This window comes from Pistacia vera, unplaced genomic scaffold (genome assembly GCF_008641045.1).
Source record: "Pistacia vera cultivar Batoury unplaced genomic scaffold, PisVer_v2 Contig210, whole genome shotgun sequence".
NCBI lineage: Eukaryota > Viridiplantae > Streptophyta > Magnoliopsida > Sapindales > Anacardiaceae > Pistacia > Pistacia vera.
In genome coordinates, this window is record NW_022196014.1 from 470,095 (window position 1) to 483,048 (window position 12,954).

The following is a 12,954-nucleotide window of genomic DNA, read 5'->3' on the forward strand; positions in this document are numbered from 1 at the left end:
GTCGAGCCGGTGGAAGGCTCGGGGAAGAATAAGGTGACTGAACAACTGAAGGGCTTAGGAAGAAGAAATTGACCGAACAGCCAGGAGGGTTAGGGTAGAAAAAGTCGACCGAGCGGTTGGAAGACTCGGGATAAAAAACTGTCGAAGCGACTTAAGAAGGAGCAAGCTGAGGTCCTCAAGGTCAAAGAGAAAGAGTTTCTCAACAACTCTCTCAGATCGAAGTTGCCCAGTAACAAGTAGAGAAGGACTTGGCACAACAGCGAGGTGCCAACAATAAGCTGGCTTTCGAGCTTGTCGTGGCTTAGAAGGCTATGTCGGACTTGGAGGCCAAATTCTCAAATGTGTCAGGTCAGCTCTTCTTTGAAACAAAGAACCGCAAATAGGCCGAGGTAGAAACTGTTAACCTCAAAAGAGAGGTTAAGGAGCTGAAGGTAGAAGTCAGAGACCACACCTGGGAGACGTTGGTCTACTTAGTCCAGCGCCTATGGGAGGCCCACCCCTTGCTAGACTTCTTCTTTCTTCCCACCATCTATTAGAAAAAGATAAAGAGGATCAAGGCTAAAACACGAGGCTTGGAGTTTGTTTACTTAGACAACTCCGAGTCCGATAAGAGCGAGGGTGAGGAAGGAGGAGATGAAGAAGAAGAGGTCGATCAAACAAGAGGTCGAGGACCAGACCTTGCCAACTCCGCCTTCGGTTGATGCCAACGACCTTCCCTCGGGCGAGCCGTCAAAAGACGCTCCTTAAGCTCTTGCTTCCGAAGACGCTTCTCAAGCTCCTTGCTTCTGAAGACGCTTCTCAAGCTCCCGCAACATAAATTTACTTACTTTTTTTTTTTTTTCGGTTGTTGTAACAAAACATCGATCAATTAATGAGATTGGATTTTTCCCATTTTGGTTGAGCGATAATTTTATTTCGCCGGAGTCATTTTAATTGTTCTAACTGAACTTAGTATATTAATTCGAATTTGCTCCAAGTTATGCATAGCTCGCTTCTTTAGGAACTTTTCAAACAAACAAGAAAATCTTTCTTGCGACAATGCCGAGTTAAGGTTGGTTGCTCGTCTCGCGTTTTGATCGCCAAATTATGATCAATTTTCTTTCGACGTGTTTTATTCGAGTGTTTTCGAGTTTTAATTTCATCGAGTTGGAGAATGTTTCTCTTGATGAGTTCGAATTATGGCATGGCTTATAGAGCTAAGCTGTCTTTTTTCTAGCTCTAGACTTCGAGTTTTTTAGATGTCACTGCTTAGGTCGCAATCTTGAAATAGATAAATAATAATAAACAAAAGGAAGTTTTGAATAATACGTCTTTATTGATAATAAAATTTGGCCATAGGACACCTTACACTACATAAAGAAACAAAAAATGGACCCGAGCTATTTACTGATAGTATCTTCGCAAATGCTCAACGTTACATGTTCACAATACAGCTTCACCATTAAGGTGTTCCAAGTGAAAAGTTCTTAGTGCGAGCTTTCCTCAGATCCTAAAAGGACCTTCCTATTTAGGCCTAAAAGCACCCGAGTTCACGTTTTGTGCACTAGAGATGACCTTTCTTAGAACTAGGTCGCCTACCTCGAAGTCTAGATTCTTGACTTTTGAGTTGAAGTATCTCTTCACTCGTTGTTGGTATGAGGCAACTCTTAGTTGAGACTTGGCTTGATGTTCCTCGATCAAGTCAAACGAAGAAGATCCTCGTTAGACTCTTCATTAAAGACTTCTTGCCAAAACGAACTAACCCTAACTTCAACCAGGCCATTGCCTCGCATTCATAAGAAAGCGAGAACGGGGTCTCTCCTATTGAGCTTCTGGCTATCGTTCTGTATGACTATAAAGCCTCAGGCAGGTCGTCTACCCATCTTCCTTTAAGAGAATCAAGCTTTTTTTTTTGAGGGTGTGCTTGATCACCTTATTGAAAATATCTATTTGATCGTTAGCTTGAGGCTGGTAGATGATGGATAAGTTTTTCTTTATATGGAGCCTTTCACAAAATGAATGGAAATCTTCACAATCAAACTATTTCCCATTGTCGGCGATGATAGTATAGGGGATTCTAAACGTACAAATGATTTTTTTGTAGACGAAATCATTTAAGTTGTTTGAAGTGATGGTTGCTAAAGGCTTGGCTTCTGCCTACTTGGTGAATTAGTCGACTGCGACTACCACGAGTTGACACCTCCTTTCCCCTGAGGTAAAGGACCTATTAGATTGATTCTCAAAATTGTAAATGGTCATGGGCTTGTTAGAGTAGACTTTTAGGGTGTAGCTTACGGAATATCTATGAACCTCTGACATTTGTCATATTTTCGTGCGAAGTTGGCCGCATCGTCAAAGACTATCAACCAATAGTATCCTTGGTAGAGTACCTTGTATGCCAAAGATTGGCCTCCGACATGATTTCCACAGATACTCTCGTGGATTTCCCTCGACACCTGAATTTTGCATTCTCTCAAAACATTCTATTGCTTCTCTAGGCTTAGCAGTCTGTGTGTAACCAGTGATCATCGCAATCTAGGCCACCAAATCCTTTAAAGGCAATCCATCAAACAATGCATTAGCAGATTTCATATCCCCACTCTTGGTGTATGCAACAATCAACTCAGTCCAAGAAATCATGTCTTTCTCAAGCATTTCATCAAACACCTTATGCCCACAATCTAAAAACTTGCATTTTACATACATATCAATCAAGGTATTACCAACATATAGATTAGACACAAAAGCACCAACCAAAGTCGTCTGAGATGCAATTGCTTACCCAAATTCAAATCAGGAATCTCACTAAAAACCTTAAAAAGTGCAGAAAACATAAAAGAAACTGGGTCAATACCTTCTCTCCTGATAGAACCATACAACAAAATTGACTCCTTCAAGCATCCTTGTAAAGAATGCCCACGAATGAGAGTAGTCCAAGGGGTTTCTATATTGCACTTGCTCAAAACTGAGAGAAGGATAAGAATCCATGGGAATGAAAAAAATTGACTTGATTCAAATTGGGGAAGAATTTGTTAGTGTATGCCCTAGAAACCATTCGTGTTGCCGGTTTTAGAGCATTTTGTCTTGTATCAATATATCATAAATAATAGAAGAAGGAGTTCTTCAATTCATTTATATAAATTGCTTCCTTTATTCAGTCATGCATTTAAAATAAAGTATGTATATGAATCATCCAGATGATTCATTTAATCAGTAAATGAATTTATCAAAAGGTTCCCTATGGAAGCAATATAATTTGGGCAACTATATTGCACAGTAGGCATACTGGATGCTTCCGAAAGATATCATGAGTTGATATAAGTACGGATGACGATGATAGTCATGTCACTGGGGCATTAGTGTGGATTAGCGGTTGGTGAACTATTTTTCAAACGTGACCAAATAACGAAAAATCACTTGGAAAAGCATGTAGTCAATGATTTATCGTTTGGTTATATCAGTGCACGATGTAGTCCTTTGACCTAAGACATTATGGTCGGATCCAATACGGATACGTATGGTTCATACGGTGTATAAGTACGAGACTAGTCATGTTTCGTATGATAAAGCATATTTGGTCATGTGTTGTTCATATGCAAAAACGAACGATGGTCAAGAGGGGATCCATTGACTTAGAAATATAGGATCAGGAGTACCGCTGACTCCATTCGGATTCGAGTTCCTAGACGAACGTCAATAAATGTTGGAAATCAGAATCTCTGGCCAGAGTCTATTATTAGTCATACGAAAGCAAGTTCATGATGACAAGTTCTGGACATATTGATCGACGATTTGGTAGAAAATTGAGTTTAGGATTTTGACGTTTCATGAATCTGTACTCGATCGGGATATATCAATGGAGAGACTTTACCTACATGGTACATATGATCTGAAATGGGTTTGATGAAGTATTTCTTCATCGTGGTTTAGGGACTATGGCACATTGCTAGATGTTTACCATAGTCATTGGGCCTCCGAACAGGTTTTCGGATTCATCCAGAACCGGCTCACGGCTAATCCATGGTGGACCTACATGGTCACACCAATAGCCTTGAGAAGTTAGAGAAGGATAAGAGAGAGAAATGATTATCTAAAGAGGGCTAGCACCTTTCGAGGGTAATGACAGGATTTCTATGGTAATAGTTACATAGAAAATTATCGGTGACATTTTAAGGGTTAAAATGGTCAAGCAATAATTAATTGTATTTAATTATTATATCTTAAAGTGGTAAGATAAATGAGATGAACTAAAATAACCTTTTAATAGTTAAAGGTTAAAAGAGTAAACTTATGGGTAGTTAATGTAAACTAGTTTAGTTTACATGGACCCTTGAATAATATTGATTATTCAAAGGGCAAATTAATAAATGCTTGGGCTCCTTTTAGAATAAGATTTTATTTGGGGATGCAAGTGAAAAACAACTAATTACAAAATGGCCCATGTATATATAAATGCAAATGGTTGCATTTTAGGTTAAGGATTCATTTTGTTCACTCAAAAGAAAAACAATGTCTCTCTCTTAGAGTTCGCCCACTCTGTCACTCTCTCAAGGTGGTGTTAAAGTGTGGAGGATTCATTGTTTTGAATCTTGGCTTCATCAAACTTAAGCAAAGGAGAAGGTATAATGTTTTCAAGCTTTATTTGAAAATTTTTTAATCCTATTGATTCAACTCATTATATGCTTTCAATCAACATTTTCCGCCACCTCTTCATGGTTTTCTTTCAGAATTAAAATAGATTAGGGTTTGTTTGGTTTTTGGTTTGGAGAAGAAGAAAAGTGTCATTGGAGTTGGAGTGACTATGAGCGTACAGGAAAAGTTGCTCTTATAATGAAGTGAAGTTTAGGTTATCAAATTCAACGATTATTTTACATGTGACTTTTTAAGTGGAGGATATTCAACTCTTTGGCCAAGAGGATTCCCGCGAGTATGGCCTCATATTCTGCCTCATTATTTGAAGCGTCAAACCCAAATCTGACTACAGCTCAAATTGGATCCCCTTCAAGACCTTTGAGCAGGAGCCGGACTTCTACCCTCTTTTTATTCTAGGACCCATCTACAAACAAGGTCTACTGTAATAGGCTATCGAGCTTGTGCTCCACTAAACTACTCTCTTCTGAGGTGCTTGCTTTAGGTGGGCTTACCTCCCCCTTAGGTTGGTATGGGAACTCAAAGATGAAGTCAGCCAAAGCTTGTCCCTTGATTGCTGTTCTCCTGAGGAATTTGATGTCATGCTGACTAAGCTCCATAGTCCACTGAATTAATATACCCGATTCCTCGGGCTTTTGCATTACCTTTTCTAGTGGAAAGTTTGTGAGGACATATATGGAGTGTGCTAGTTAGTAAAAACGCGTATTATACGCGAATTGTACGGACAACCGTATAATTCGCGTATAAAATGCACGTACACGTATTTTGTAAAATATGCCGTATAATTCGCGTATAATAAGGCTTCCCATATAATTTGTGAATTATTCGTGAACTATTCATGAATTATTGGGGAAAAAAAAAATCTCACCCCCAAAATGACGTCGTTTTAGTGGGTTTTTACTAAAAATTAAAACAGATCTCTCTTCTTCAGTTCTTCTTCCTCGGTTCGGTTCTTCTTCTTCATCAATTCTTCTTCAGCTTTTCTTCCTTAGTTTTTCACAAATTTCCACAAGCAATCAACTCCCACAATCAACACACAACAATCAACTCCAGCAAACGAGCTATCAACTCGCACAACCAACTCCAACAAACAAATTTCCATAAGATAGTTGCTCGGGCAACATAGATGATTACATAGTCACAAATCGGGCTACAGAGCGGCGAGGCTGAGGACATCGGCGAACCCAATCATGTGAACCAATACCACGCACAAAACACAAAACCAAAGAACGGTGTGAAGGGGCGCAGATCTTGGCCACACGCAGTGGCCAACTGTGGTCAGTCATCGGTCGGCAAGAAATGCAAAGGGAGAATAGAAGAAATAAAAGAAGAGGGAGAGAAGAGAAAGGAAGAGAAACAAAATAGACATAAGTTTATACAAAAGAGATGAAGGTTTAAGAAGAAAGTGGAGAGAATGTGGAGAAAACAAAGAGAAAGAAGAGAACAAACTTACAAAAGAAAGAGAAAAGAAAGTTTCGAAAAGAATGAGAAAATGAAAGAGAAGAGAAAGGAATAAAATATATAGTTTTACATGGTACATTTGTAATTTTTGTAAACTGACTGCAGGGTGTATTTGTAATTTTTGAAAACAATTGGTTTTGTTATGACTGTGTTTGATTTGACACTATAGTTGAATCTTGGTTAAATATTGTGTTTGAGTCTGGAGACTATAATTTGAATATCAGTTATATTTATATATATTGTGTATTTGTGTTATTGGTTAATTGAATACTTTGCATTTGAAATGTTATATTGATTTTAACCAGGTAATCCATAAAAGTGTTAAGACTAAGATTGATATTGCCGTATTTTTCAAAACGTATTATTGACAATGCACCGTATTGAACCCCGTATATACCCGTACCATATTTTTCCCGTATCTGAATTTTATAGCCGAATTTTTATAAATGTATTTTTCACTGTTTGCTGTATTATACCCATAAAATTCCCTTACCATTTTTTTTGCCATACCCGTATTTACTAACTATGAGTGTGCTTAGAAGTAGGGCCGCAATTTTTGAGCGGCTTTGACGAATGCATAAGTGAGCTTCTCCATCTCTGGTTACCTCATTTTAGCATCGAGCAATTGCTTGCTTACATAATATACTGGCCACTACACTCCCCTTTCCTCTAGTACCAAAGTCGCATTGATTGCGGACCTAGATACTGATAGGTACAATAGTAGAGGCTTGCCCATGACAGGCTTTGATAATAAAGAAGGCTGCCCCAAGGGCGTCTTTAACTCTTGAAATGTTTTCTTGCACTCCTCTGTCCATTTGAAACCCTTGTTACCCTTCAAGGTTTCAAAGAAAGGCAGACATTTGTCAGTTGCTCGGGAAACAAACTTGTTTAGTGCTGCCACTCTCCCTGTCAAACTCTGAACTTGCTTTATTTTTGTCAACCATTACATGTTCAGAATAGCTTGAATTTTAGTTGAGTTGCCCTCAACAGTTCAATGATTGATCAGAAAACCAAGGAATTTCCCCAAGCTGACTTTGAAAGCACACATCAAAGAATTTAGTCGCATCTGATACTTCTTGAAGATACTAAACATTTCCCCTAAATGCTTGATGTGGCTTTTGACGACCTTTGATTTGACGAGCATGTTGTCAATGTACACCTCCATGGTCTTGCCAATCTATCCAGTGAACATTCTGTTCACTAAATGCTGGTAAGTTGCCCTAGCGTTTTTTTAGGCCGAATGACATAACCTTGTAACAATGGATAGCCCGATCAATACCTTCTCTTTTGATAGAACCATACAACAAAATTGACTCCTTCTAGCGTCCTTGTAAAGAGTGCCCACAAATGAGACTAGTCTAAAGAAAGGGGTTTCTATATTATACCTACTAAAAAATGAGAGGAGGATAAAAATCCATGGGAATCAAAAAAATTGGCTTGATTCAAATTGTGGGAGAATTAAAATAGATTAGGGTTTGTTTGATTTTTGGTTTGGAGAATAAGAAAAAAGCAATTGGAGTTGGAGTGACTATGAGCGTGCAGGAGAAGTTGCTCTTATAACGAAGTGAAGTTTAGGTTATCAAATTCAACAGTTATTTTACATGTGACTTTTTAAGTGGAGGATATCCAACTCTTTGGCCAAGAGGATTCCCGCGAGCATGGTCTCATATTCTGCCTCATTGTTTGAGGCGACAAACCCGAATCTGATTGCAGCTCGGATTAGGTCCCCTTCAAGACCTTCAAACAAGAGCACAGCTCATACCTTCTTTTCATTCGATGACCCATCTACATACAAGGACAACCGCCATAGGCTATCCGGCTTGAGCTCTACTGAACTGCTCTCTTCTAAAGTTCTTGCTTCAGGCGGGCTTACCGCCCCCTTAGGTTGGTGTGAGAACTCAGAGATGAAGTCACCTAAAGCTTGTCCCTTGATTGTTGTTCTCGGGAGGTATTTGATGACGTGCTAACTAAGCTCCATAGTCCATTGAATTAATACACCCAATTCATCGGGTTTTTGCATTATCTTTTTCAGCGGAAAGTTTGTGAGGACAAGTATGGAGTGTGCCTAGAAGTATGGCCACAATTTTCGAGCAGCTATGATGAGTGCATAAGTGAGCTTCTCCATTTCTAAGTACCTCATTTCAGCATCGAGCAATCACTTGCTCACATAATATATTGGCCACTACATTCCCCCTTCCTCGCGTACCAAAGTCGCACTGATCGTAGACTTAGATACTGATATGTATAATAGTAAGGGCTCGCCCAAGATGGGTTTTGATAATAAAGGAGGTTGCCCAAGTGACTCTTTAACTCCTGGAATTCTTTCTTGCACTCCTCTGTCCATTTGTAACCCTTGTTACCCTTCAAGGTTTCAAAGAAAGGTAAACATCTGTCATTTTCTCGGGAAACAAATATGCTTAGTGCGGCCACCCTCCCTGTCAAACTTTGAACCTACTTTATTTTAGTCGAGCTTTACATATTCAAAAGAGCTTGAATTTTATCTAGGTTGGCCTGAACGTCTCACTGATTGACTAGAAAATCGAGGAACTTCCCGAGTTAACTCCAAAAGTAGACTTCAAAGGATTCAATCGTGTCCAATACTTCTTAAGGATACTAAACATATCCCCTAGATGCTCGATGTGGCTTTTGACGACCTTCGATTCGATGAGCATGTCGTCAATGTACACTTCCATGGTCTTGCCTATCTATTCAATGAACATTTAGTTTACTAAACGCTGGTATGTCGCCCCAACATTCTTTAAGTCGAATGGCATAACCTTATAACAATAGATACGCCGGTCAATACCTTCTCTCCTGATAGAACCATACAACAAAATTGACTCCTTCTAGCGTCCTTGTAAAGAATGCCCACGAATGAGAGTGGTCCAAAGAAAGGGGTTTCTATATTACACATGCTCAAAAATGTGAGGAGGATAGGAATCCATAGGATTCAACAAAATTGACTTGATTCAAATTGGGGGAGAATTAAAATAGACTAGGGTTTGTTTTGCTTTTGGTTTGGAAAAGAAGAAAAGATTCGTTATAGTTGGAGTTAGAGTTCGTGTTCGAGTGACTATGAGCGTGCATAAGAAGTTGCTCTTATAATGAAGTGAAGTTTAAGTTATCAAATTCAACTGTTATTTTACATGTGACTTTTTAAGTGGAGGATATTCAACCCTTTGGTAAGGAGGATTCCTGCAAGCATGGTCTCATATTCTACCTCATTGTATTAGGCAGCAAACCCAAATCTGATTGTGGCTCGGATTGGATCCCCTTCAAGACTTTCGAGTAAGAGTCCCGCTCCTACCCTCTTTTCTTTCAAGGACCCATTTATGTACAAGGTCAATTGTCATAAGCTATCGAGCTTGTGCTTCACTAAACTATTCTCTTCTAAGGTGCCCACTTCAGGAGGGCTTAACTCCCCCTCAGGTTAAAACTTGTCCGTTGATTGCTGTTCTCATGAGGTATTTGATGTTGTGTTGACTAAGCTTCATATTCCACTTAATTAATATACCTAATTCCTTAGGCTTTGGCATTATCTGCTTTAGCGGAAAGTTTGTGAGGACATGGATGGAATGTGCCTAGAAGTAAGACCACAATTTTTGAGCGGCTATGATGAGTGCATCAACGAGTTTTTCCATCTCTAGGTACCTCATTTCAACGTCAAGCAATCGTTTGCTCACATAATATACTTGCCACTACACTCCCCCTTCCTCACGTACTAGTGTCGCACTGATCGCGGACTTAGATATCAATAGATACAATAGTAGGGGCTCGCCCAAGACGAGCTTTGATAACGAAGAAGGCTGCCTTAAGTGCCTCTTTAACTCCTAGAATTCTTTCTCGCACTCCTCTGTCTATTTGAAACCTTTGTTATCCTTCAAGGTTTCAAAGAAAGGTAGGCATCTGTCAGTTGCTTGGGAAACAAACCTACTTAGTGCAACCACTCTCCTTATCAAGCTCTGAACTTGCTGCTTACTGCGGCCACTCTCCCTATCAAACTCTGAACTTGCTTTATTTTATTCGAGCTTTGCATGTTCATAAGAGCTTGAATTTTATCCGGGTTGGCCTCAACGCCTTGTTGATTGACTAGAAAACAAAGGAACTTCCCCATGCTAACTCCAAAAGCACACTTCAAATGATTCAATCGCATCCGATACTTCGTGAGGATAATGAGCATTTCCCTAGATGCTCCGATGTGGCTTTTGATGACTTCTATTTGACGAGCATATCGTTAATGTACACCTACATGGTCTTGCCAATCTATTCACCGAACATTTGGTTCACCAAACACTAGTAGGTCGTCGTAGCATTCTTTAGGTCGAATGGTGTAACCTTATAACAATAGATATCCCGATCAATACCTTCTCTCTTGATAGAACCATACAACAAAATTGACTCCTAAGGTCCTTGTAAAGAATGCCCACGAGTGAGAGTAGTCCAAAGAAAGGGGTTTCTATATTACACCTGTTCAAAAATGAGAGTAGGATAGGAATCCATGGGAATCAACAAAATTGACTTGATTCAAATTAGGGGAGAATTAAAATAGATTAGGGTTTGTTTGGTTTTCGATTTGGAGAAGAAGAAAAGAGTCGTTGGAGTTGGAGTGACTATAAGCATGCAGCAGAATTTGCTCTTATAATGAAGTGACACTTAGGTTCTCAAATTCAGCGGTTATTTTACATGTGACTTTTTAAGTGGAGGATATTCAACTCTTTGGCTAGGAGGATTCCCGCGAGCATGGCCTCATATTCTGCCTCATTGTTTAAGGTGCCAAACCCAAATCTAACTATAGCTCAGATTAGATCCCCTTCAATACCTTCGAGCAGGAGCTCGGCTCCTACCCTCTTTTCATTCGAGGACTTATCTGCATACAAGGTCTATTGCCATAGGTTATCGAGCTTGCTTTCCACTGAATTGCTCTCTTCTGAGGTGCTCACTTCAAGCAAGCGTACCTCCCCTCAAGTTGGTATGAGAACTTAGAGATGAAGTCAGCCAAAGCTTGTCGCTTGATTGCTGTTCTCAAGATTTATTTGATGTCATGATGACTATTGTTCATGGTCCACTGAATTAATATACCCGATTCCTTAGGCTTTTGCATTATCTTTTTTAGCGGAAAGTTTGTGAGGACATGTATGGAGTGTGTCTAGAAGTATGGCCTCAATTTCCAAGCGACTATGATGAGTGCATAAGTGAGCTTCTCCATCTTCGGGTATCTCATTTCAATGTCGAGCAATCGCTTGCTCATATAATATACTGGCCACTACACTCCCTTATCCTTGCGTACCAAAGCACTCATCGCGGAGTTAGATACCAATAGGTACAATAGTAGGGGCTCGCCTATAACAAGCTTTGATAATAAAAGAGGTTGCCCCAAGTGCCTCTTTAACTCCTGAAATGCTTTCTCGCACTCATCTATCCATTTAAAATCCTTGTTACCCTTCAAGGTTTCAAAGAAAGGAGAGCATCTGTTAGTCGCTCGGGAAAAAAACCTACTTAGTGCGGCCACTCTCCTTGTCAAACTCTGAACCTGTTTTATTTTAGTCAAGCTTTGCGTGTATAAAAGAGCTTAAATTTTATCTGGATTGGCCTCAATGCCTTGATGATTGAATAGAAAACCGAGGAACTTTCCCAAGCTGACTTTGAAAGCACACTTCAAAGGATTCAGTTGCATCCAATACTTCTTCAGGATACTGAACATTTACCCTAGATGCTCGATGTGGCTTTTGACGATCTTCGATTTGACAAACATGTCATCAATGTACACCTCTACGGTCTTGTCAATCTATACAGCGAATATTTGATTTACCAAATGCTGGTAGGTCACCTTAGTGTTCTTTTGGTCGAGTGGTATAACCCTGTAACAATAGATACCCTAGTCAATACCTTCTCTCCTAATAGAACCATACAAACAAATCGACTCCTTCTGACGTCCTTGTAAAGAATGCCCACGAATGAAAATGGTCCAAAGAAAGGGTTTTCTATATTACACATGCTCAAAGATGAGAGGAGGATAGGAATACATAGGAATCAACAAAATTGACTTGATTCAAATTGGGGGAGAATTAAAATAGATTAGGGTTTGTATAGTTTTTGGTTTGGACAATAAGAAAAGTGTCGTTGGAGTTAGAGTGACTATAAGTGTGCAAGAGAAGTTGCTCTTATAATGAAGTGAAATTTTGGTTATCAAATTCAACGGTTATTTTACATATGACTTTTTAAGTGGAGGATATTCAACTCTTTAGTGAGGAGGATTCCTACAAGCATGGCCTCATATTCTGTTTCATTGTTTGAGGTGGCAAACTCAAATCTGACTACAGCTCGGATTGGATCCCGTTCAAGACCTTTGAGCAGGAGCCTGACTCTTGCCCTTTTATCATTCAATGACCCATCTACATACAAGGTCTACTGCCATAGGCTATCAAGCTTGTGTTTCATTGAACTGCTCTCTTATGAGATACTCGCGTCAGACGAGCTTACCTCCTCCTCGGGTTGGTATGAGAACTCAAAGATGAAGTCAGCCAAAGCTTGTCTCTTGATTGCTGTTCTTGTGAGATATTTGACGTTGTGCTGACTAAGCTCCACAGTCCACTAAATTAATATACTCGATTCCTTGGGCTTTTGCATAATCTGTTTCAGCGAAAAGTTTGTGAGGACATATATGAAGTGTGCCTAGAAGTAGGGCTGCAATTGCCGAACGTGTATGACGAGTACATAAGTGAGCTTCTCCATCTCTGGGTACCTCATTTCAGCATTGAGTAATCTCTTGCTCGCATAATATACTAGCCACTACACTCCCCCTTCCTCACGTACCAAAACTGCATTAATTGTGGACTTAGATACTGATAAGTACAATATTAGGGA